Raw genomic sequence first — 24,439 nt, forward strand, 5'->3', positions numbered from 1 at the left:
CGGAACCCTAAAAATGAAGACCCTTCGTCCACGAGCGCACCTGCCGAGGCCCCACCCCTGGCACCTTGACCCAGTTACTTTAAGGAGCGGCTCAAATTTACGGGTTCGATTCGGCCACGCGCCAAAATTAGCATCAGTAATATTAAATGCATGTATTGTATGATGCATTATGATAGGTATGTTTGTATTTGTATTGTCTCGGTTTGTAAATTGATGTTTAAATACGTATTTATTGTAACCAATTAAAGAATTTTGTATACACAGAATATAGAATCGTCATGGGTTGGCCTTTTTTTTTTTATAAAATGTAAATATTTGCATGCCTATATCGTTTAGGACAATTAAACGGGTGCCAAAATAGTACCACGTGGCTTTTATAATAATTTTAACACTGTTTTATGCAAATAAACTAATTTCATTTGATGTCTAATGTTACCAGAGATACGTCCCGTCTTCATACGGGTAGAGTGTAGAAAAATAAATTAATATTTTATTTTTTCTATTGACTTTAACAATTTAAATTTGACGAATGACGACAAATCTCTTATGAAGGAGCTGTGATAGCAGTTCATGATCATTTCCATTATTATCAAGTTTGATCTCGTTTGTTTGTTTGTTTGTATTGTTGTAATGTTGTATTTTGATTTGTTGTATTGGTATCTTTTATGTATATATGTTGTTTTGTTGTAAACTTAACATTTATTTAGAAACATATTTATAAAAAGCAACGGTTGTGTTCTTGCCCGTTCTTCTCAGCTGAAATTGCATTCCAAACATTGGCTCTAGTTTCATAAAAAATAACAATTCTAAAATGCTTATTATTAAGTTTGTTTGAATAAAAATTGTTGTTATCATAATATTTGTATTTGGGGTCATATTCAGTACGTACTGTTTTTTCTTTTAAAGTGACTCCTTCCCCCTTCCCCTCCCCCTCATATCAGTCACAATGTTGTCATTATTATTTATAGAATAACATCTTAGAATAACAGTCCATACGGTGACGAAGTGAGAATTACAATGTATCACCATAATGAACAATCTGTTGTGTCTCCAAGCTGTCGCGACGGACAAGCTAAGGAAATAAAATACATGTACTTGTAAATACATGTACAAAAAATAGAAATCAGAATGAAACTGTGTTATATTCGTGTACATACATACATATGAGTCCAACGACGATAGTCAATTTTGACTTAAGTTATTTAAATTTATTTGTTTATTTAATACTTTACTGTACACGTTGATAGTACATAAAAATATGGCAGAGGTAAGTAAATGTACAAAAGCGAGCTTAATTCTAAACCATATCTCTACCAGCCAATTATTATTTAATTGATATATTATTTAGGTATGTATGTACACCAATTTTTACTTAAATAAATAAATTCTCCTATTATAAAGATAAAATAAACTTTGAAATATGTTTTTTTTAACAAATCTTAAATCTATGCAGCTGTTTAATTATTTTTAAATTGGAAGCGGAAAAAATGCTTTCAAATTTTTGGGGTACATACAGTAGATAACAGTTCTATCCTATCAAGTTGTAAGTTATCTTCGAGCCTGTGATTTACGGACCCGATACGGGGAGTCGGACAGGCAGACGCAAAGGAATTAAGGTTCCATTTCATTATTACTGCTTGGCTACAGAATCCCATAAATGCCTAAAGTTGGAAACGTGGGGGAGCCATGACTCAAGTAGACGATAAATATCATGTTATTTTGCTACGTTCCGAGAAATGCCATGAGAATGGGGGATGCAGCAGTCTCCCCCCGTCCGCAGATAATGTTAGTCACGTCGATAGCGATAGACAAAAAATTTAAAAATACGTATACTATAATATAATAAAACGGAATTGTTTGATTGTTTGTTTGAACGCGGTAATCCTTGGAACTACCGGTTGGATAAGGAAATTCTTTTTGTATTTGATAGCTGATTTCTTTAGGAATGTATATATACCATGATGATGATATCAGCCGTTAACTGTCCACTGCTGAACATAGGCCTCCCCCTTGGGAGGATTTTGCCAGTAGTCGCCACACTTGGCAGGCGGATTGGCAACCGCAGTTAGGCTTTAGTGTTGGTGTAAGAGAGACGCTACTGCCCATTCCTTAACCATTAAGTATTTTTAGTCGCCTATTTTCTTTTTTTCCATTAAGATAAAAAAAAAGTTTTTTTTTATCTCAATGGATATGATTGTTTAGTAAATGAAAGCTACTGGGTTTGCCACAATTGAATACATTTTTTTTTTTTTTTGGGGGAAGGGATTGTTAGTAATGGAGACTGAGAATCCCATTGCTGGCAATATACCCAACCAGGTCGAGCTCCACGCGGTTCTCCCTGGAAACTATCATGGTTAATTCCTGATGAATTCATCATGATGGGCTATCTGGCCTGTTTTCATTCTCATCTATCACCCTTCACTGGTGCACCGCCAGCGTATCTCGCTAGCGCAGGCGGGGTTACCATACCATTTTCACCCATCAAAAAAAATACATTTTTTTTATGGAACTAAATTACAAGATTTGGCATTTTTTTTACATTTTATGTTTTTGAAGGCATATACTTGTATTTTGTATTACGTGTCCAAAAAACATTTAGACGTTTGTGTATGTGTGTGTGTGTGTGTGTGTGTGTGTGTGTGTGTGTGTGTGTGTGTGTGTGTGTGTGTGTGTGTGTGTGTGTGTTCACAATACAAAAATGCCAACGGTACCATAGACAAAGTACGACAGTACGTACTCAAGTAGAAGACGGTCTGACTGGCCGCCGTGTCGCGACTCCCGCCTAGACGCGGTGACGTCACCCCTTTCCCCCTAAATGCTGCGCCATACCGTCCCATGGGGTTATGATATTTATAGTAGCCAAAGCGGACGCCGTGAGCGAGCGTTTGTTTTCCCATTCTAACTAAGGTATTTGAAAATTATGACATTTTTCCGTTGCAATGGTGAAATTTTTCCGAAATAATTATAGACTTCAAAAAGAAAGTATTTTATGTTTGTGACCTCATATGGGCAGCAACTCTGTCCCTCTTAAAACATCAACAAAGCCTAACTACGGTTGCCAACCCGCCTGCCAAACGTGGCAACTACTGGCAAAAATTCCAAACGGGAAGGCTTATGTTCAATAGTGAGCAGTATGGTTGATATCATCAATTTGCTCGATAAAGCACGACTAGTTTAGGGACGGCATTTATTACATTAAAATATAATGCGTACTTACGAAATTTTTTAACTGATCAATGTTTTTGTAATTAATTAACAAAATAGGTGAGGATAAAAGAATGTTTTTTTAATGGGTGATAATGGTATGGTGGGGTTACCATACCCCGTCTGCGCTATCAGTATACACTGGCGGGGCACCAGTGATAGATGATTAATGAGGATGAAAGCGGGTCAGTTAGCCCATCTTGACGAATTCAACTAGAATTATAGATCGTAATTATTAATACTAATAATTACTATGAAATGCCGACTTAATTTGTGACAAAATCAGTTATTGTGGTCTAAAAACTAAACTACTAAGTGAACCTGCAAGTATATCTTTTCAGATAAAAAAAATATTTTTCCAAATCTGTTTTCGACTGACGGAGTTAACAAATATAACCGTAACCATAAAAAAATATAACCGAGTTGAGAATCGCTTTCTTTTTGAAGTCGGTTAAAAAAACTGGACAGAGATTTTTTCGTGGAAAAATAATAATAATAACTACCAATCTATAATATAAAAATGAATCGCTGAATGTGTTGCTAAGCGCAAATCTCGAGAACAGCTGAACCGATTTCGTTAATTCTTTTTTTAGAATATTCCTTGAACTACGAGGATGGTTGTTACGGAGGGAAACATTTTAAAAATTTCCTGTAAAAGTCTGATAACAACACTTTTCTATACTCCCATATAAACTATTTGTGTCAATTTGAACTTTAATACCATACCATAAAGTTCAAGTGTCAGTGGAGAGGTTCCAGGAAGGCAAAACAATTGAGTGACGTGGCACGGCGTGTTTTACAGATTTTATTTTTTTGACATAATGTAATTGTTGACTTATTAACTTTCTTTTTTCTTTATAAGTATTTAAAAAAGTAAAAAATTAAAGAACCCGACTGTTAGGCGATACGAAATTCATGGGGTCAGCTAGTAATATATATATCCAGAGGGAGACTTTGTACAAAAGTCGATGGCTTGGGTACCTCTGTCCCATTCGTGTTTCAACCGTGAAGCAGCTGTGTTCTCATGGCTGTGTTTCGGTTTGAAGGCCACATAAGGCCACATATCCCACATATGGCGTGAATTTACTGGGTACAGAGGAATAACACCCGAGTCCTCAGGAATGGCAACGCATGAGGGGTATCATGGACGAAACAGTATACTCTGTTATGTCCATGGTACTGCTCATGTCTTTAGGCGTTACCACTTTCCATCAGGTGGGCCATTAGCTTGTTTGCCATTCTAAGTTGTATAAAAAAAATCTAATATATATTTATCGTATTAATTTTACACCATATATGTTATGTTTTATATACAAACCCTATAGACACTTTCTCTTTTCGTGTTCTCAAGGTCTTTAAGGATAAGTCCGATTGTGTACATTTTTGTTATAACCTAATATCTATACTATAAGTGAATGTACAAAAGCTTATAAATAATTAAAAAAATAATGTGGCACATAATTACACTTCCAATCCCCTGCTTCTCAAACTAGATTATCTTGTGTTATGAGAAACCAGATGATGGACACCTGCGGCCACAACCCTGAACAACCAGCTCCAAGTAAATTCCAAAAGCTTCGCTTCCTAAATTCGCCCGACCGGGAATCGAACCTGAGATCTCATTTATACAAAGCAATATGCCTACCACAGTGCCATGATGGTCGCAATGTTAAAATTAGAAGCTACTGTTATTCTTTGCGGAGTAAAATTTTTCGTGTTGCAGAATAATACCTAAGTATTTATTTGTTCCTATCCTTACTAATGTTATAAATGTGAGTGTGTTTGTTTGTTACCTTATAGCGCTTTAACGGCTGAACCAATCACTATGAAATTTAGTATACACGTAATATTTGGGATGAAGGCTACTTTACGCAAACGATGTCACGGATTAAAGTTAATATTCAAATATTGTAAATCTGTTGTATGCATTTTTTTTTTGTTTTATGTATTTTTTTAAGTATGACGATTATCACAAACTAAAATTTCCTTTTATTATCATTTTAAATACCTTTATCTATATGTATTTCCAATTATTTTCTTGTGTATTATTAAATATTGAAAATAATAAATTAAAAAATCTTCAATAACAAAATTTGAGAGAACAAAAATTGACGCCCAACGTGGGGCTCGAACCCACGACCCTGAGATTAAGAGTCTCATGCTCTACCGACTGAGCTAGCCGGGCTGGTGACACGATTTCCCAAATTAGAATATGCTTTCTGGAACTGTTTTTAACGAAGTTTTTTTTTTTGTTGTTATTATTAGATACTAACTTACCTTGACTTTACACGAATGTGAATACACACAGAACATTGAATTTATACTTTAAAATTTAAATTAGAATTATGTATACAAACGCCGTAAAAAATAAATAAATAAAAATCCGTAATAATGTAAGATTTTGTTCCACAACAAATTGATGAAAATTATTTAGATACTAAAGTACTGAAAATATATCCTATCAGAAAAAAAAAGAATTTTAAATCTGTTTATTGGACGGAGCTCTGAAGTAACAAACGTAAAAAAAATACGTAAAATATAACCAAACAATTGACCTCATTTCTTTCGTTCCTTTTTTGAAGTTTGTTCGAAATTTCCTCTGTTCAATGTATCGATATCGATAGATATCATAAAAGACCTTATGTAGTCTATAGTAAAAAAAAAATTAAATTGGTTACATAGAATTCATACAAACGGGTCTTTTTTTTGTTCAGTCACGCAGGTGAACACGACGATGACCATAATGTAAGTACGTACGATGACAAGTTTTTTTTTTATGTTACAGGTACGCATCGGATTAATCAATTCTATTGTAAGTATAGACAATTCATCATCGCGCCAATGTACTTTCTATCGGAAACTGGTTCTCTGGGCTGGTGATTAGAGCGAGTCTATGGTTAACTAAAGGTCAGCTAAAGTTATCTACAAACGACACGACACGACTCGCGTTCGGTAGTTGTTACTATCTCTTTTTAACCGACTTTGAATATTTTTAGGTACGCTCGCGTGTCTGTCCGTGCGTCTGTCACAGACAATTTGCTTCGAAATTACTGGACCGCTTTGAGTTTAAATTTGGTACATACATGTAAGTCGATTCCCCGAAGACGGGCATGTAACTTAAATAAATTAATTTTAAAAATTAGAGTAACTTTTTATCTGTAGGTTTTATTTCTATACGTATTTCGTACGTATGTACGTACTGTTACTGTGGGGCGCTTGTTCAATAAAAAAAAAAACTACATTTTGTCACACACCAAAGTTATTTATTTTTAGTATTTTTACACAGTATTCTATATTTAACTTATTTAGTTTACACTGCACTTTTAACTTACTTGAAGGGCCACTTGACTCGCGACGCGCGAGACCCTTGGTTCTTTTTGTAACAAACAGTACGTGTTGATTCTATTTTTTTTTTTGATGGGTGAAAATGGTATGGTAACCCCGCCTGCGCTAACGGGATACGCTGGCGGAGCACCAGTGATAGATGAGAATGAAAACAGGCCAGTTAGCCCATCATGATGAATTCATCACGAATTAACCATGATAGTTTTCAGGGGGAACCGCGAGGAGGTCGACCTGGTTGGGTATATTGCTAGCAATGGGATTCTCAGTCTCCATTACTAACAATCCCTTTCCCTCTGTTGATTTTATATTTATTATGTCACAATTAATTGTTATTTACGAGGGAAAATATTTAAATTATTCTAAATCGATATACTAAATACGCATAAATGTCTTTGACCAATCTACCTAATTTCATTTTATTGAATACTGGCTATTTAAAAATGTTTAAATTTTAAATTAAGAACGCCCGCTTCCCGTCAAGTTCATTGTCGCTTCCGTTAGCTGTCAATTAACGTGAGACGCACCCGTGACACTACATGGTCAAAGAATCGTTACAAGTAGGTATTTAAGGATTGGCCACGTAATAAAATACTTGCCAAAGAAACAGAATAGCTGTCAGGTTTTCTTTCTTTTCTTGAATGAGAAAAAAAAATGTGTTCTAAAGAAATTAATATTAATACTTATACTTTTTTAAGAATAGATTTTGAAATAAGACTTGTACTAATGTTTACATCATTTAAAAACCAATTTCAATCGAAACAAAATTATTGTGGTATCTATAATTTTGTTAATAGAATGATCAAAATCGATGCACATTCGGCTTGGCCATTTAATCAAATTCATTCATTTATCTCGTTTATTTTTCATTTCTAAATATACTTTGACATTTATTTTGAACGTACCGAAGCATTATTAAAAAAAAAAAATTAAAAATATAATATTTAGACTTAGATTATATAAGATAGAGCATCGAGCCTCAAAAACGGGTCAACTTTTAGTCAGCTAATTTAAATATTAGCCGATTTGTTTTTTTATCAGTGTCCTATATACTTATGCACATAATATATGTATCTTGACGTATCTATATTTAATTATTTAATAAAATGAGTTACCTATTATATACTTAGGCAGAAACAATGTACATAATATTTGTATCTTGACGTATCTATATTTAATTATTTAATAAAATTAGTTATCTTATTCAAAAATGACCAAATGCAAAGATGTATAAAACACACTTCTCTCTAATCAAATATCTTTTAAAGTAATACCACACAGTTATCATCTGTACAGCATTTATCTTACTTTCATGGCTTCCAAACACTCGTAAAATACGACATAATCGTACGTTAACAGTTTTAAACAAAGAACCTAAATATAGAAACTCACTCACTTGCTCCACTTTTTCATCTCCTATCATAATCTGGCATGCCGTTAAGATGCAAAAATTATAAAACAAAAAAAAATATCTTGCAAAATGTATGAAAAAGTAGATAATGACTCCACCCATGCCTTGTCCTATGGAAGATTATTTATTTTTTCTATTTAAATTCGGGACAGTTTTTGAATGTAACTATATTATGAGATTGTGAATCTTGAGTTCCTTGTATATCGATGTGACGAGAGAGCGTAGGGACTCTTAAGTGTTAAGAGCCCCGAACAGAACTCCACTCACGGTGTGTACTAAGCACTAAACATTACTAATTAAAGTGTGTAAGTACCGGTCATTACTCAGTCGACTGGTATTACATTACAGCAGTGTTTTTCAAAGTGTGGGTCGCGACCCCTTGGGGGGTCCCCGAGCCTCTACAAGGGGGTCGCGGAAGGTCGCAAAGTAGTGAAAAATCAACAGTTCCGTAAATACATCGATCAATCAATAATACATAATGAAGTATCTATAACAGACATCGATTAAATGTCTGTTTTAGATACCTTATTGTGTATTATTTATTTTATTTTATCGATACCCAACTGTGAATATAAATACAACTGTACGGATTTCATAATTGTACTATAATAAAATTCATACACATTCGAAACCGTGGAGGGTAGGGGGTCGCAAGATATTTTTACATAATAAGGGGGTCGCGTTATGAAAAAGATTGAAAAACACTGCATTACAGGATTCATTATCATCATTGTTGTACGAGCGGTAGTTTTCTAACAAAAAAATCCCACATTCGCATACAAACGCCTAGTAATGTATGTACCGTTATGGTTCAATAAAAAAATCGCCTCTATGATTAACACAATAAGGTTGTCTTAAACGAGTCGCGAAGGTCAACGCGATGGCCTCTAGCGGTACTATGAACCGGCGTGAATTTCGTTTAGGGGCTTGTCACACTACCAACAAGAAGAATTTGCTCCGCAAAAAAAACTGAGCTATTTCCGTTCTGACTTATTTTTTTAAATTTTAATTACGCGGTACACAATTAGGCATAGGTAATATGGATACCGATCCGATATCTATATATTGGGTTTCCTCTGAACATTTTTATTTATTTATTTATTCATTTGTCCATATATGTGTACATGGCGGACTTAATGCTAAAATCTAACAATCCCTTTCCTGTCGATTCATTATATAATTCAAATTCATTAAAAAATTTTTTTATGCAATTAAAAATGGCAAACAAATTCGGCCGTAGTAGTAGCCAAGTGGTAACCGTCGCCTATAGACATGAGCAGTACCATGGGCACAACAGAGTATACTGTTTAATATAGTGAAGTGTGACTATATTAAAAATATATTGACACTACGTTCACTAGTTAGCCATGTACTTATTCGTTGGCGCTGTCAACTGACTATTCCCCTATACGGCGCACTCAGCCGTCCAAGACCGGCTGGCATTTGGCCGATTTTTATAGTTCTTGCAATCGATACTTCACTTTTTCACTCGGAAATCGAATAACGGCCCCGAAACCGTTCTCGGGTGTTTGTGTTTGCTAGCAAATATTTGTTCCAAGTCTGGCCAATATGATGTTGTTTGCGAAAATACGGGTTGAGCCTTTATCGCCACAAAGACTTTATAAAACCCGTAATTTTGTATATTTGTGTTTGAATTTTTATATTCCTATGTTACACAATACTGTCACCAATTGTCGATGGATTTTAACAATTCTGAATCATTGGGGTACTGCCGTGTCTGTTCAAATAATACCATCATACCAGCCGTTAACTGTTCACTGCTGATCATAGGCCCCTCCTTATTAGAGCGGTTTGCCAATAGTTGCCATTCTTGGCGGGCTGGTTAGCAATTTCTGTTAGGCTTTGGTGAAGTTTGAAGAGGGACGCTGCTGCCCTATCCCTATACCATTAAGTTCCCTTAGTCGCCTCTTACGACAGCCCAGTAATATGTTGCCATCAAACAAAAATATCTAATTTTGGTTCGGCAATGAAATTAATTTAGTTTTACATGAGATCTCACAACTTTTTGTAGTGGAAGAACTACGTTGCGAGGCCTGACATATTTTTACATTTTATATTTTTAATGAGATACCTTAGTGCTCAGAAAAGAGTCATGGCGCTATGGTCATGACTTGATGCTCATAATGATGAACGTACGCGACGATTACTACTTTACCCTGAAGAAACCTTAATACACTTTTTGAAGAATCCCATACTGTAGTCTCTTAGGAAAACTTCGGTAGGGAGTTCATTTCACAGCCTAAACGTTCGCAGGAGAAAACTCTGAAATAACACTGACATTAATATTGTAATGATGAATTGTAAGCTTATCTTTGCTAAGCAAAATATTAACGTATTATTATTAAAAGACAAGCTTTTCATGCAGAATAACCTGTGATACTGCGACTTTTCCATGATCTTTTTTGCTCGCCCTTTTTAAAGCTGCTAATGCCTATCAATAATAGAAATTTTAAGATGTTTTTTGTAACGACATTCTCTATCTCCTCAGGGTACAGAGTGTGTTTTCCAAAGGAGATATATCGTTAATGTATGAGTGGGCTACAGCTACAAATTAAATGCTGCGGCGTTTCTTTCTCATTATGACAAAATCTGCAAACACTTTTGGCGTAAGGCTAGTTGGGTTATATAGCCCATATGCTTGTTTAGTTCGCAGTGCCCAGTGAGAGCCCTTGTTAATACACACGTATAACCTTAATGTAACGGTAATTGCTTTCGAAATTTAAATATTTTAAATTTTATATTATTATCGTGTCTATACAAAACACCTCATAGGATATTCTACGCTCGAAGGTCCTTATTCAATTTAAACGGAATGCACGGTCAAATTAATGTAATACCGCTTATGAGTTATGTACTTTATGTATGATATTCAACCCACGTGCAAGTGGAGTTGGTTTTATTTGTGTGTAGAGGTTAGCGTGGATGGAAATAGCAATTTTTGAGATTTTACTATTACAGTAGCATCTGCCTATCTTCGAGGAAAACAGGGTTATAATAGATACATATATATTACTATAAAATTGTTAATGTGTTAGTAAGTCAAATATTTTTTTGTTGTATAAATTATATTATGTTTACATACTACTTTAGCTATGGGTTTATGATTTGATTATGTTGGTATTTTGGAGGGTTATCTTGAACAAAACATTATCGTACCGTATGAATTAATATAACATTGTTAATTCTCTGTAATATGTACATATTGAAATAAAAAAATAATAATAAAAAAAAATACGTACATCATACGACAATATTAAAAAACAGGTCCAGGTTGTCTGTAAGAGATTGTCTGCAAGAGATCTTGTATATTTCTGAAAAAGGTTTGTGTGAAATATTGTATGGAAAAGTGAGAAATTTGGGTTAAAAAAATGCATATGAAAAGTGAGTGAAAGGGAAGATTTGGTCTTACTTTATTCATTACTTTTATAGGCCACTCACACATATTTATATCTACATAATTATTATATTATTATATAAATACAAACACACATAAATACATAATTTATACTTTATTATATATTTTTTCTATAACTGACAAAAATGTCGTATCGTACTTTCTTTATAGCAGTAGTAGTTAATAAAAGCTCTAAGAGTTACTTGAACTAAATAACTCATAATCCTTAATTTTAATACAGAGACAAACGTTTCGAGAACTGTTAAAAATTACATAATAATAACAATTATTAACTCCTATACCATTCCGGCATAGAATAGGCCACCCCTTCCTTTCTTATGGATGTCGTAGGAGGCGATTAAGGAGGGCGAGAGGTGAGCAGCAGCGTCCCTCTTAAAACATCTCCAAAGCCTAATTGTGGTTGCCAACCCGCCTGCCATTCATGGCGACTACTGGCAAAATCCCCTAAGGGGGAGGCTTATGTTCAGCAGTTTATCACAGTTTATGACAGTTTATCGATGATGATACCATCGTGACCCACCATCAATTTACTTATATAAACTTTTAACTATTTAGCAATGAAAATAGAAACTTATGCAGCCGGCTGTAAGGTGTATTCTCAATAAATACAGCGTTATCGGCTATTATCGGGTAATGGATAGGCAAACAAACCCGACAACTTTTCCTCGGAGCTGTCAAGAGCAATTTCTATGCGTACCACCTGCCTACATGTTTAGAGATAGGAGGCAATGTTGTTGTTTCTACACTGAATATAAGTAGATGTAAACAAGCACTGAAAGTAGGGGAAAAGGGATTGTTAATAATAAGGTCTAACAGCTCTGTTACTAGAAATATAGCCGGTCGACTTCCACGCGGTTCCCCCTGGAAACCACCGCGGTTAATATCTTGTGGATTTCGTCATGATGGGCTAATTGACCAGCTTTCATCTTCGCCTATTATCTATCAGTAACTCGCCAGCGTATACCGATAGCGCAGGCGGGGTTACCATTCCATTTTCACCCATCAAGACGTACTGAAAGTATAAAACCTATTCTAATACTTAGTTTTGGTACTAATATTATTTTTTTTATTTATTTATACTTTTGCATGCATTAAAAAATGTCTACAGGGCGGACTTAATGCCTGATGGCATTCTCTACCAGTCAACCGTTACGCTAAACAGAGAGAGTTAATGGCGGTGCATAGATTAATAAAAAAAAAATTAAATTAAATAAATATTATTATAATAGATTAACTTTTATCCTCTTATTCACAGAAACCCCGAACGTCTCATAAATCTATTTTAGCTATTGAGATGTTTTATATGCTTTTTTTTATGCTAAATTTCCAAAAAAAAAAAAAAAAAAAAGGATTGATAAAACACTCCAATAGTTAAAATACTTAGGTTTGTAGATTTAAATTTTAATAAATAAGTGGTTTAATGTAGACTGATATAGCGGCCATGTCTCCGTTTTCGAGGCAGAACTTTTTTCTTCTATTCGCTCATTGTCTCACTATTTGTTTATATATTATTATTATTATCTGTATCTCATTGCTATGCCATCATATCAGTCCACTGCTAAACATAAGCCGCCCCTTTGGGAGATTTTGCCAGTAGTACCACAGTTGGCAGATGGATGTGGCGCAGTTAAACTTTGGTGATGTTTTAAGAGGGACGCTGCTGCCCATCCCTCGTCCTCTCTTAGTCGCCTCTTACGACACCCACGTGAACGGAAGGGATGGCTCATTCTATGCCGGGATTCTATGTCGGGACAATATTGCTATTTGTATTGTTTATTTATTATTTACTAGCTTTTACCCGCGGCTACATCCACGGGACCGGGATATGTTCATTGACCGGGATAATCTCTTTATACTCGTAATACTTTGGTTATAAATAGCTACTTTGTTAATTTAATGTTATAAAATTTCGAGTTTTTGTTTACTTTTTGTAGTTATTTAAAAAACTATATGAGATTCAAAAACAGCCTCCCGTATGTCAGCGAAACTTGATCTTGATGGAACGAGGTTTCGCAAAGACAACTTGTAATACAATACATACGCAAGCTTTCCCATTACTTACATGACAGCTGGAGTGTGGATGCGCCGTGTTAGTATAAGGGGCTCAGAATTTTGTCCTGTTTTTCAAGCCACGTCTTGGGGGAAATGGATTATTAGTAATGGTCCGACTCGATCCACTGAAACTGCGTAGAGATGTTGCATCTCTGTGCATCTCCTACCGAATTTATCATGGGGAGTACTCTGAGGAATTGTTCGGATTGATACCTGCTGCTGATTTTCATCACCGTACAATCCGCCACAAACTAAAGTTTCATCCCAACCATCTGGATGAATGGCAGTCTCCCACCGTGCGTTATTCAAGGCACTTTCTTCCACTCACAACCACTCTTTGGAATTAACTTCCAGCAGCACTATTTCCCATCATAAACTTCAAGAAGAGAGCATATTCCTTTTTAAAAGGTCGGCAGTACACCTGCAATGCCGTAGGTGTTGTGTGTGACCATGGGCGGCGGTAGTCACTTACCATCAGGTGAGCTGCATGCTTGTTTCCCCCCTGTGTTGTAAAAAAAAATAGGAATCTAACAGCTCCATGGCTAACAATATATCTATCAGGTCGACCTCCATGCGGTTCTCCCTGAAAACCATCTTCATTAATTCTTTGTTAATTCATCATTTTGGGCCAACTGACCTGACTGACCATTTCCCACTGGTGCCTCGTCAGTGTATACCTATACACTGAGAGAAGCGGGGTTACTATTTCGTTATCAGCCATTAAAAAAAAAACATGTCTCTAAAAATGATAGTTTCTCTATTAGAACAAACCCTCTAGACTAATGGCAAGCGACTCCATTGATGGAATCGTTATCGCAAACCACAAGTTTTTATTTTCTAATTAATAAAAATAGAATGGTAGCCCCGCCAGCGCTATTGGTATTTGCTGACGATGCAACAGTGAAGGAGGTGAGGATGAAACAGATCTTAAGCCTTTTTTTTATGATGGGTGAAAATTAAATGGTAACCCCGCCTGCGATGAGGATAGATGAGAATGTACAGCCCATCATGATGATCATATTGCTAGCAATGGGATTTGACCCATCGATGATGATTTCATCAAAAATTAACCACGATGGTTTCCCGGGGGAACTGCGTGGAGATCGAGCTCTTAGGCTAATGGGCCTATTAGATCTCATTACTAATAATCCATTTCCCCCGAGTTTATGAATTGGAATGAGACATTAGACGTTGCTATCTCATGGGTTCGCAAGCCATGCCGATTTCATTGATGGATTCGTGTGGGTAAGTTTCTAGGATGGTTATGGTTTTAATTTTAGTATGTGTATGGTTTTGAGACTTGGTACTATATCTTTATTGATAAATTAATGGTGTTATCAAGTACTGTTTTATTTATATATTTTTGGTAAGTTTTACAGTTTTTACCAATGCACTCACTATATATTATATATATATATATATATATATATATATATATATATATATATATATATATATATATATATATATATATATATATATATATATAACAAACAAACGACCTAGACGACTTTCTAGAGCTACAAACTGTTTTAAAGTAAACTCCAAGAACAGTTTTGTTGTAGGAATCGTTTGTAATAAATAATTTATATATATATATTAATATTAAATTTTACTTATTAGTAAATTTAATTTAGACTTAACATAAACATTTATACATACAAATGTGGACTGATTAAAAAGCTTATTAAATTACATCAACTTCTTAAACTGGAGACGTAAAGCAACTTTGACGCCCCGGGCGTCTGACGGGCTCAGTCCGTCACTGGTGTGCTGTCTATTGGTAATGTGTTAGATGAGTATGTAAATTGATTAGCAATTTAGTACCGATCGACGGCACATCCTGATCGCGTGTGACCACACACGCATGCGCCGTACGCCCACTGACCGACATTATTTACATAATTATTCCGACGCAACACAACTCTCTGTTATACATATTGCTGGTTTATAATTATTATTGTCTATTACCATCCAATAAGAAAGTTTCTACTTTAGTCTATGGATGTATGGTGTTTGCCTTAAATCATAAAAAAAAGTACGTTTTGTTCCGCAATAAAATTTAAATCATAAAAAAAAGCAACATTATAAACACTTACGATGTTTCGTTGTCACCACAGATTGAAAATATGAATTGAATAATTTAAATTTAGAATGCCGAATCGCATATTTACATGTAGATTTGTTTCGCAAAGATAAATAAGTCGTTTCAATCTTTGTGACAATTATAACGAATTTAGAACTTTCTTTTGGAAATACTTTAAAACACGAGTAAATATAACAATTATGTACAGTTAATAAATTACTTCTAAGTAATTACGTTAATTAAAACCCTGTCAGGACGAACACCAAACAGTACTTGGAGACCATCTTGATTAATTCCTGTTGAATATATTTTTTGGGGGGAAAGGGATTGTTAGTAATGGAGACTGAGAATCCGATTGCTAGCAGTATACCCAACCAGGTCGACCTCCTCGCGGTTCCCCCTGGAAACTATCACGGTTAATTCCTGATGAATTCATTATGATGGGCTAACTGGCCTGTTTTCATTGTCATCGATCACCCTTCACTGGTGCTCCGCCAGCATATCCCGTTAGCACAGGCGGGGTTGCCATACCATTTTCACCCATCAAAAAATTTTTTTTTATTTATTTATGATCACGGATACAAGTCCTTCATTCGTAAACATAGATAGACATATTAATAGCGCAGTCAGTGTTACCATTGCATTTATATCATTAAAAAAAAAGTTACGTCCATTTGTTTACTATTTCACCGCGGACTAGAGAACTAGTAAAACTTGTAGTTCAATAGTCATAAGTCTCAAACAAGTCTTTAATACAATTTCCCGCGAAACGAGGCCCAAGGCATACGCAGCAAAACCGGTATGGACGTCTGCTTTCTACGTTACAACATAAAATTATATATGTAGCTAGTTATACGGGTTTCGTTAGAAAAAAAATTATTTCGGTATATTGGGTCACGGACTTAGCATACATGAATAATTTTAATTGAAACATTTTTAGATTTTTGTGGTGAAATGGCGCGGAGTAGGTCAGAAATGTTGATTTCATATCCATTGATTGTAATGTTCTTTTCAAACGACTTCAAAATGAAGTAGGTCTACGATTCGGTTGTGTTTTTTTGTTTGTTACTTGTCTCATGACTCTGTCAGTTTTAAACCGATTTGGATAATTCTTTTTTTATTTGAAACTTACAGATTGATGCCATATAACTGGATTGCAAACTTACAATGCTATTGTTGTATTCTATTGTTTAAAGTATTGTTTGTAATCTGTTGATGTTGGGGAGAAGGGATTGTTAGTAATGGGGATTAGCAACCTCATTGCTAGCAATAAACCCTATCAGGTCGACCTCCACGCGGTTCCCCCTGGAAACCATCATGATTGATTCGTTGTTGAATTTGTCACGATGGACTAAATGACCTGCTTCATTCTCACCTGTCATCCCTCACTGGTGCCCCGCCGGTGTATACAGATAGCGCGGGTGGGGTTACCATTCCATTATCATCCATTGAAAAAAATATGTTGATGTACCTCAGAAATAAATAAATAGAAATTTTAACAAAATCGATTAAAAAGTTTAATTTTTAAATGAAAATAACTGGTTTAGCCACGATTAAAATCGGTTTTCTTTTTTGTGGAACACAAATTTAAATATACGAGGTCTGTCCGGAAAGTTCGTATAAAAGTGTTCTGGAATGCGAGAAAGAGGAGTGGGGAGGCCAGGTAAGCGCAGGACCCCTTCCTTATGTCCCTAACAATGCTTCAGTTCTGGTCTGACCGCCGTGCGGTGCGAACTGGCTTGTCACGCCATCTGTGAAGTTACCTCTTAACGAAACCCCGTCGGCATGGAGCCCGCTTCCGTTGAAGAGCAGCGTGTCGTAATCAAGTTTCTCTCGAAACTCGGCAAGAATGGCCGTGAAATTTTTGCCGATCTCAGAACAGTTTATGGGGATGATGCTGTGAAGGAACCAACCGTCCACAAGTGGCTAAAAGATTCAGAGAGGGCCGAGACAATGTTGATTGTTTTTTTCGATGTTCGGGGGATTGTCCATCAAGAATTCGTCCCTCCAGGCCAGACAGTTGATGGAAAATTCTACGTCGATGTGCTCAGACGCCTCAAAGCTCGTGTGGCACGAGTTCGTCCAGAATTGGCGCGAGAGGGGCGTTGGATTCTTCACCACGACAATGCCCCTGCCCACACCTCTCTTGTTGTCCGTGAGTTTTTGAGTAAAAATTCCATTACGGTGACCGAACACCCCCTATTCGCCGGATTTGGCCCCGTGTGACTTCTTCTTGTTCCCAAAACCAAATTGGTACTTCGGGGGCGGCATTTGGGGGACATAAATGAGATAAAAAAAGCTACGACGGGGCAGCTGAGAAACCTACAACCAGAGGACTTTCAAGGAGCCTTCTCACAGTGGAAACGGCGTTGGCACAAGTGCATTATGTCACAGGGGGAGTACTTTGAAGGGGATAAAATTGATTTACCTGAATAATTGTAAAATAAAATTTTTAAAAAAACTTTTATACTGCTACTTTCCGGACAAACCTCGTATGTTAACATCTCGTTGATGGTCAATAAACTGTTGGGCATTATAAGAGGCGAGCAGTTTTGGACTACATTTCACATGTAGTACAAATGTATGTACACTTAATTACTAGGTAATAAAGCAGATAATTGGTCGTGTGGTCCCGGCATAGAATAGGTCACACATTTCTATCCCGTGGGTGTCGTAAGAATCGACTAAGGGTGGACGAGGGATGGGCAGCAGCGTCCCTCTTAAAACATTTCAAAGCCTAACTGCGGTTTTTTTTTAATGGATGATAATGGAATGGTAACCCCACCCGCGCTACCACCAGTGAAGGATGATAGGTGAGGATGAAGTAGGTCAGTTGGCACATCGTGACGAATTCAACAAGAATTGTTCACGATGGCTTCCAGGGGGAACCACGTGGAGGTCGACCTAATAAGGCATATTGCTAGCAATGGCCTAACTGCGGTTGCCAACCCAAGCAAGTCTACCAAGCATAGCAACTATTGACAAATCCTCATTTCATGAGGGAGGCCTATGTTCAACAATGAACAGTTAACAGCTGGATATGATGATGATGATTTATGTAACCCGCTTATTTAAATAGTAGTATTATCTACGAGAACAAAATGAATGAACGTACATAAATATTTTTTTTTTGGATTAATCATAACAATCCATCTCTTTTAGGGGGAAAGGGATTATTAGTAAAGGCGTCTATTTACCCCACTGCTAGCAATATACCCTAACAGGTCAACCTCCACACGGTTCCCCCTGGACACCATCGTAGTTAATTCTTGTTGAATTCATCAGTATGGACCAACTAATCTGCTTTCTTCCTCGCTTATCATCTTCCATTGGCGACCCGTAATCGTATACAAATAGCGCGGACGGGTTTTTTTTTAATGGGTAATAATGGTATGGTAACCCCGTCTGCGCTATCGGTATACACTGGCGGGGCACCAGTGAGGGATGATAGAAATGAAAGTAGGTCAGTTGACCTATCTGACGAATTCAACTAGAATTAGTCACGATGGTTTCCAGGTGGAACCACGTGGAGGTCGACCTGACTATTGCAGTAATGGGGCTATTTGACCCTATTACTAACAATTTATGCGGACGGGGTAATCATTCCATCCATTAAATAACCCTTCTCTTTTAATAGAAGTCAAACTACCTTTTTTCTAGGGACTACTTCATATTACATCTGGAAACACTGTCAATAAGGCGTAGTAATGAATATTGGAAAGGCTGGGGATGATTTTTTTATAACACTAAACGAAACTACATAAACGATAGTTAATCGAAAAAATATATGTCAAAACAAAATGTATTATGTAGCACGACTGCTTCTCAATCACCAGATGGTTTACACTTTTCTCCGACAAACAACACCATTTGCGATCAAGTGGCGATTCTACTTCTTATTAATTTTAGTTTCTAAATTGCTCTGCCTAACGATTGTTCACTTTTCGCTTTTAGTTAATAGAAAACATGTCAAAAACGAAAATTAATAACAAATATCGTTCAATTTTCAGTTATAACGAACTGTTTGCTAGATACGTAATCTATAATAAGATTTTCCTTAGCATCAGTGGTAAAAAAAAAAAAAAATATTAGGTGACCATCTAGTCGGATAACCGGTATATTTGCTCTGTTGAATAACCCATTGTGCAAACGAAGTACCTATCTAGTTGCACAATTTATGATCTCTCAGTTCACCGTTGAATTGAATAACTTTCTCTACGATTGTTTAAAGTGAATTCAAATCATAGGACTGATTATTTTTTCAATAGGCGTATAAAAAACACATAAAAATTTTGTCTATTCTCAAAATTTTTTTTTCTAAAGTTTTTAACGGTTTATGACCTCCTATCTATTCCTACTTACTTTTAATATTCATCTTCCGCCATTAAAAAAAATATAGACCGATACGGAAATAAACTCTATCGATTCTAATAAAAAATCTAAATAGCTTCTAATCCGTGAAGATGTCGTCATAGTGGTAGAATACTGACGGATCTGACAAATATTACATATATAGATCCGTCAGTATTCTACGACTATAACGATGTGACGAACAATGCACATAATAATATCCCCTATTTGAAGTCACTTAAAAATATATTTTTTATACAACTTAGAATGGCAAACAAGCTAACGGCTAAATAAATTTATTAAATAAATTATTAGCTAAATTTGTCTATTATACGTACATAATAGATAAAAGTAATTTGAATAATTGAAAGAAGACATCTATAAATTAGATACCATTACGCATTACGCATGCGTACTTACATACGGCTAAGTGTTGCCAGCAACATACGCAAAATTACCCCAGCGCCGTGCGTGACTCGGGCGGACTTCCGCGCATTGTCGCGTGAGCTGCGTTTGAAAACACGCTCCGCGTTCAATACATTTACGGTGCATTGAAAAGAATATCAATATATCATAACGCGTGGTAATAAAGTCTATTTTACTATATAATTTGACTGCACTAAATGAAATGTAGTTTTGCTCTGACCACTTGCCGCTTATTGACGGCGTCGTTCCCCGGTCGTTACTCTTCTAGCGATGACATGCTATGTTTTCACTAGATTATTACAGTTATACACAAACAGATGTCGAGATTATAGCGCAACTTTGAAACATATACTTGCATTTACATAAAAATACAGGATGTTACTAAATATAAAATAAAATAAATAAAATAATGTCAAAAAAACACAATTATTAAATATTTTCTTTTCGAGTTTGATATAGATTAAAGTAATTCTTACTAACATTATAAATGTGAAAGGGTTTTTTTTTTTAAATAAAGTGAGTTATTTGTTTGTTAGCTCTTAGGCCCTTTAAAGTCTTAACCAATCTTTATGAAATTTACTACAATATTTAAAAAAGGAAACAAAATAACCATTTATTCTACTCCAATTTTAACACTTCCTGAATACAGTTTTGATTAGCAATAGTCGCCGTTTTGACGTAGGCCTATGAAATTTGATGTACGCAAACTATAAACGATAGAGAAGGCTATGCCCTTCTGCTACTACTTGTTATCCTGGTCACTTAACATATCCCGGGGGGAAGGGGATCGTTAGAAATGGAGATTAAGAATCCCATTACTAGCAATATACCCAACCAGGTCGACCTCCTCGCGGTTCCCCCTGGATACTATCATGATTAATTCCTGATGAATTCATCATGATGGGCTAACTGGCTTGTTTTCATTTTCATCTATCACCCTTCACTGGTGCCCCGCCAGCGTATCCCATTATCGCAGGCGGGGTTACCACTCCATTTTCATCCAATAAAAAAAAAAACATATCCCGGTCACGTGAAGAAAGTTGTAGGTAAAAGCTAGACGTAAAAAAAATTGTTAACCTATCTATTGTTGAATCCCTAGAAAAAAGATTTAAATTTGCACATATAAGTATATATTTCGAAGCAAATATTGTATTCCCATTTAAAGGGGAGAAAATATCTCCACGCGGATATAGTTTTAAAAAGCGCTTAGTTTTTACTAATATTTACGTGTTAACAAATAATGATTATTAACTTCTGGCGTTTTTGAAGTGTGTTATTAGTTTAAGCAGAACTTGTACTGCATATATGTATTTAACAACTGATAGGCATTTTTTTTACAACACAGGGAGCATGCGGCTCACCTGATGGTAAGTGACTACCGCCGCCCATGATCAACCACAACATCAAAGGCATTGCAGGTGTGCTGTCGGCCTTTTAAAAAGGAATATACTCTTTTCTTGAAGGTTAAGATGTCGTATCGGTTCGGAAATACTGCTGTATGTTTTTTTTTATACAACTTAGAATGGCAAACAAGCTTACGGCCCACCTGATGGAAAGTGGTAACCGTCGCCTATAGACACGAGCAGTACCACGGACATAACAGAGTATACTGTTTCGTCCATGATACCTCCATGTAGGAGGTTGCCATTCCTAAGGACTCGGATGTTATTCTTCTGTACCCAGTAAATTCACGCCATATCCCACCCTTCAAACCGAAACACAGCCCTGCAAACACAACTGCTTCACGGTTGAAACACGAATTGGACAGAGGTAGCCAAGCAATCGACTTTTGTACAAAGTCTCCCTCTGGTAATACTTTTTATTTTTTAAATACAAACATAGTATATGGGGAAAAAACCTAAATTAATGGAACAGACAGCTTATATATGACAAATATTTGTATTATGTGAGGTTCGAATCCGCAACCAGAAGATGAGAGGGTATGTAAAACCGTTACATCAACAAGTTCGTCATGTTTATTGGATATTTTAAGCAGTTTTGTTACATGCTGTATAAGCTTTAAAATCGTATCCAGTATGTCGTAAAAAGTAATAAGTAATGAATTACGTTTTCGAACATCAGTAGACACTCGCCTACATAGTGGTACTTTCTAACATTACCTTGAAGATTTAGACAAACACGCGTTCCTTTAATTAAAAATATACATAATTTTCAGGTAATCGAAAATAGATGCGAATTGAAATATTACTGTGTTAAAGTGCTTGCATAGATTATTACGTTTTCTTCAATAAATTTGAGATTTTCCTTTGAAATATAATATTTGGCTAATCTAGCGGAAGATGCTCGGACGCAATGCTCACACTAATATATATAAGTAGTTACTGAGAATAATTTACAGTTTTATGTTTTCCCTCTTAATAAAATAAAAAATACTACAATCTATACTTATAATAAATATGTAGAGAGGTCAATTCTGTACATGAAATATATTTCCAAAATAACTATCGGGGGGTGATTAGTGATCGATACTGATGCCAAAAATGCAACCAGTAAAATTTTTGCCTGTCTGTCTGTATGTTCGTTATAGAAACAAAAACTACTCGACGGATTTTAACGAAACTTAGTACAATTATTATTCATACTCCTGGGCAGGTTGTAGTATACTTTTCATCACGCTACGATCAATAGGAGCAGAGCAGTGAAGGGAAATGTTGGGAAAACGGGAGAAGTTACTCCATTTTTAAGCTTCCGTCGCATGTACAGCCTTGATGACCACTTTTTTTAAATGTAAATATACCACTAGTAACACACTAGTACTGAACTATGTTGTTTCATTTGTGATTTCAAGAAGTATGTAATTGGTAGAGCGCACAAGGTTTCGTCAGTAAACAATAGATCTTGGGTGTAGTCAAGTTTTTTTAATGGGTGATAATGAAATGGTAACCCCACCCGCGCTATCGGTATACACCGGCGGGGCACCAGTGAAGTATGATAGGTGAGGATGAAGTAAGTCAGTTAGCCCATCGTGACGAATTCAACAAGAATTGTTCACAATGGTTTCCAGGGGGAACCATGTGGAGGTCGGCCTGATGAAATGGGGCCACCCCTGCTTTAGACAATAAGCGATTAAATACATTCTATCCACTTTCATGCTAAGGTTCCTCACGTGATTGATATACATGGGGTACCCATGTTCTCTTATACTCGATACGCGCCGATGGTTACCATGTTAAGTTGCTCACCAACTGTGTCGTACGGCCGTTACGTTCGCACGGGATTCTATTTGTATATTTAAACTAGCCCTTACCTGCGATTTTGTCTGTAATTGTATTATTAAGTGAATATACGTATAGTTTTTAACAGATGATACTGTAATGGTAACCCCGCATGCGCTGACAGTATACCAGGCTGGCGGGGTACCAGTGAGGGGTAATTGGTGAGGATAAAAAGCAGGTCAGTTAGCCCATCGGGATGATTAATGAAATTCGGCACAATGGTCATGGCTTGATCGATTTTTAATAATTTATCTAATCAAGGTTGCCAGGGGGACCACATGGAGGTCGACTTGACAAGGGTATATTTCTAGTAATGGAAATGATAGTCCGCATTACTAACAATCCCCCCTCCCCTCCTCACGATTATATGTATAAGGTAAAGTCGAAATTATTAGCATTCAATGTGATAAAGTGTTTTACTAATTAAACTGAAAATTTCTCTGAAAAAAAAAAAACGCGGGTTGACTTCGACATGACAGCTGGACGCGCCATATTAGTATTTGAGACAGATTTTTTTTTTTACGCAAAAACTGTTATTGCTTAGTGAGGATTGTATTGTACAAAATATCGACTTCAATTTTGGCAAACCAGTTGTTTCAATTTAAAAACTAAATCACTGAACCGATTTTGATATAATTTCTACAGGACCAAATCTGCAAGTAAGTCCTTTCAGATAAAAAAGAATTTTCCCGATCGGTTTACGACTGACGGAGTTATGAGGTGACAAACATAAAAAAATACAACCGAATTGGGAATATCCTTCTTTTTAAAGCCGGTTGAAAATGGTAGTTTGTAGACAGAAAGGGAGGTTACGCAGAATTATATCGTTATGGCTATTACACCAGCTGTTAATATGTTTACTGTCATAAACAATAGTCCTGAGTCGCCTGCATCCA

The 24,439-nt window shown here is 36.0% G+C and overlaps 1 protein-coding gene and 1 non-coding gene across 2 annotated transcripts in view; one reads left to right on the top strand and one right to left on the bottom strand.

Moving 5' to 3' along the window:
• Positions 1 to 24,439, top strand: part of LOC113516398 (GTPase-activating protein CdGAPr) — a 94,691-nt gene that overhangs the window by 15,131 nt on the left and 55,121 nt on the right. The window lies entirely within an intron of this gene.
• On the bottom strand, positions 5,317 to 5,389 carry Trnak-cuu (transfer RNA lysine (anticodon CUU)). The gene has a single exon. It is a non-coding gene; the product is annotated as a tRNA-Lys (tRNA).

This window comes from Galleria mellonella, unplaced genomic scaffold, assembly GCF_026898425.1.
Source record: "Galleria mellonella isolate WM207_F2 unplaced genomic scaffold, CSIRO_AGI_GalMel_v1 utg172, whole genome shotgun sequence".
Lineage (NCBI taxonomy): Eukaryota > Metazoa > Arthropoda > Insecta > Lepidoptera > Pyralidae > Galleria > Galleria mellonella.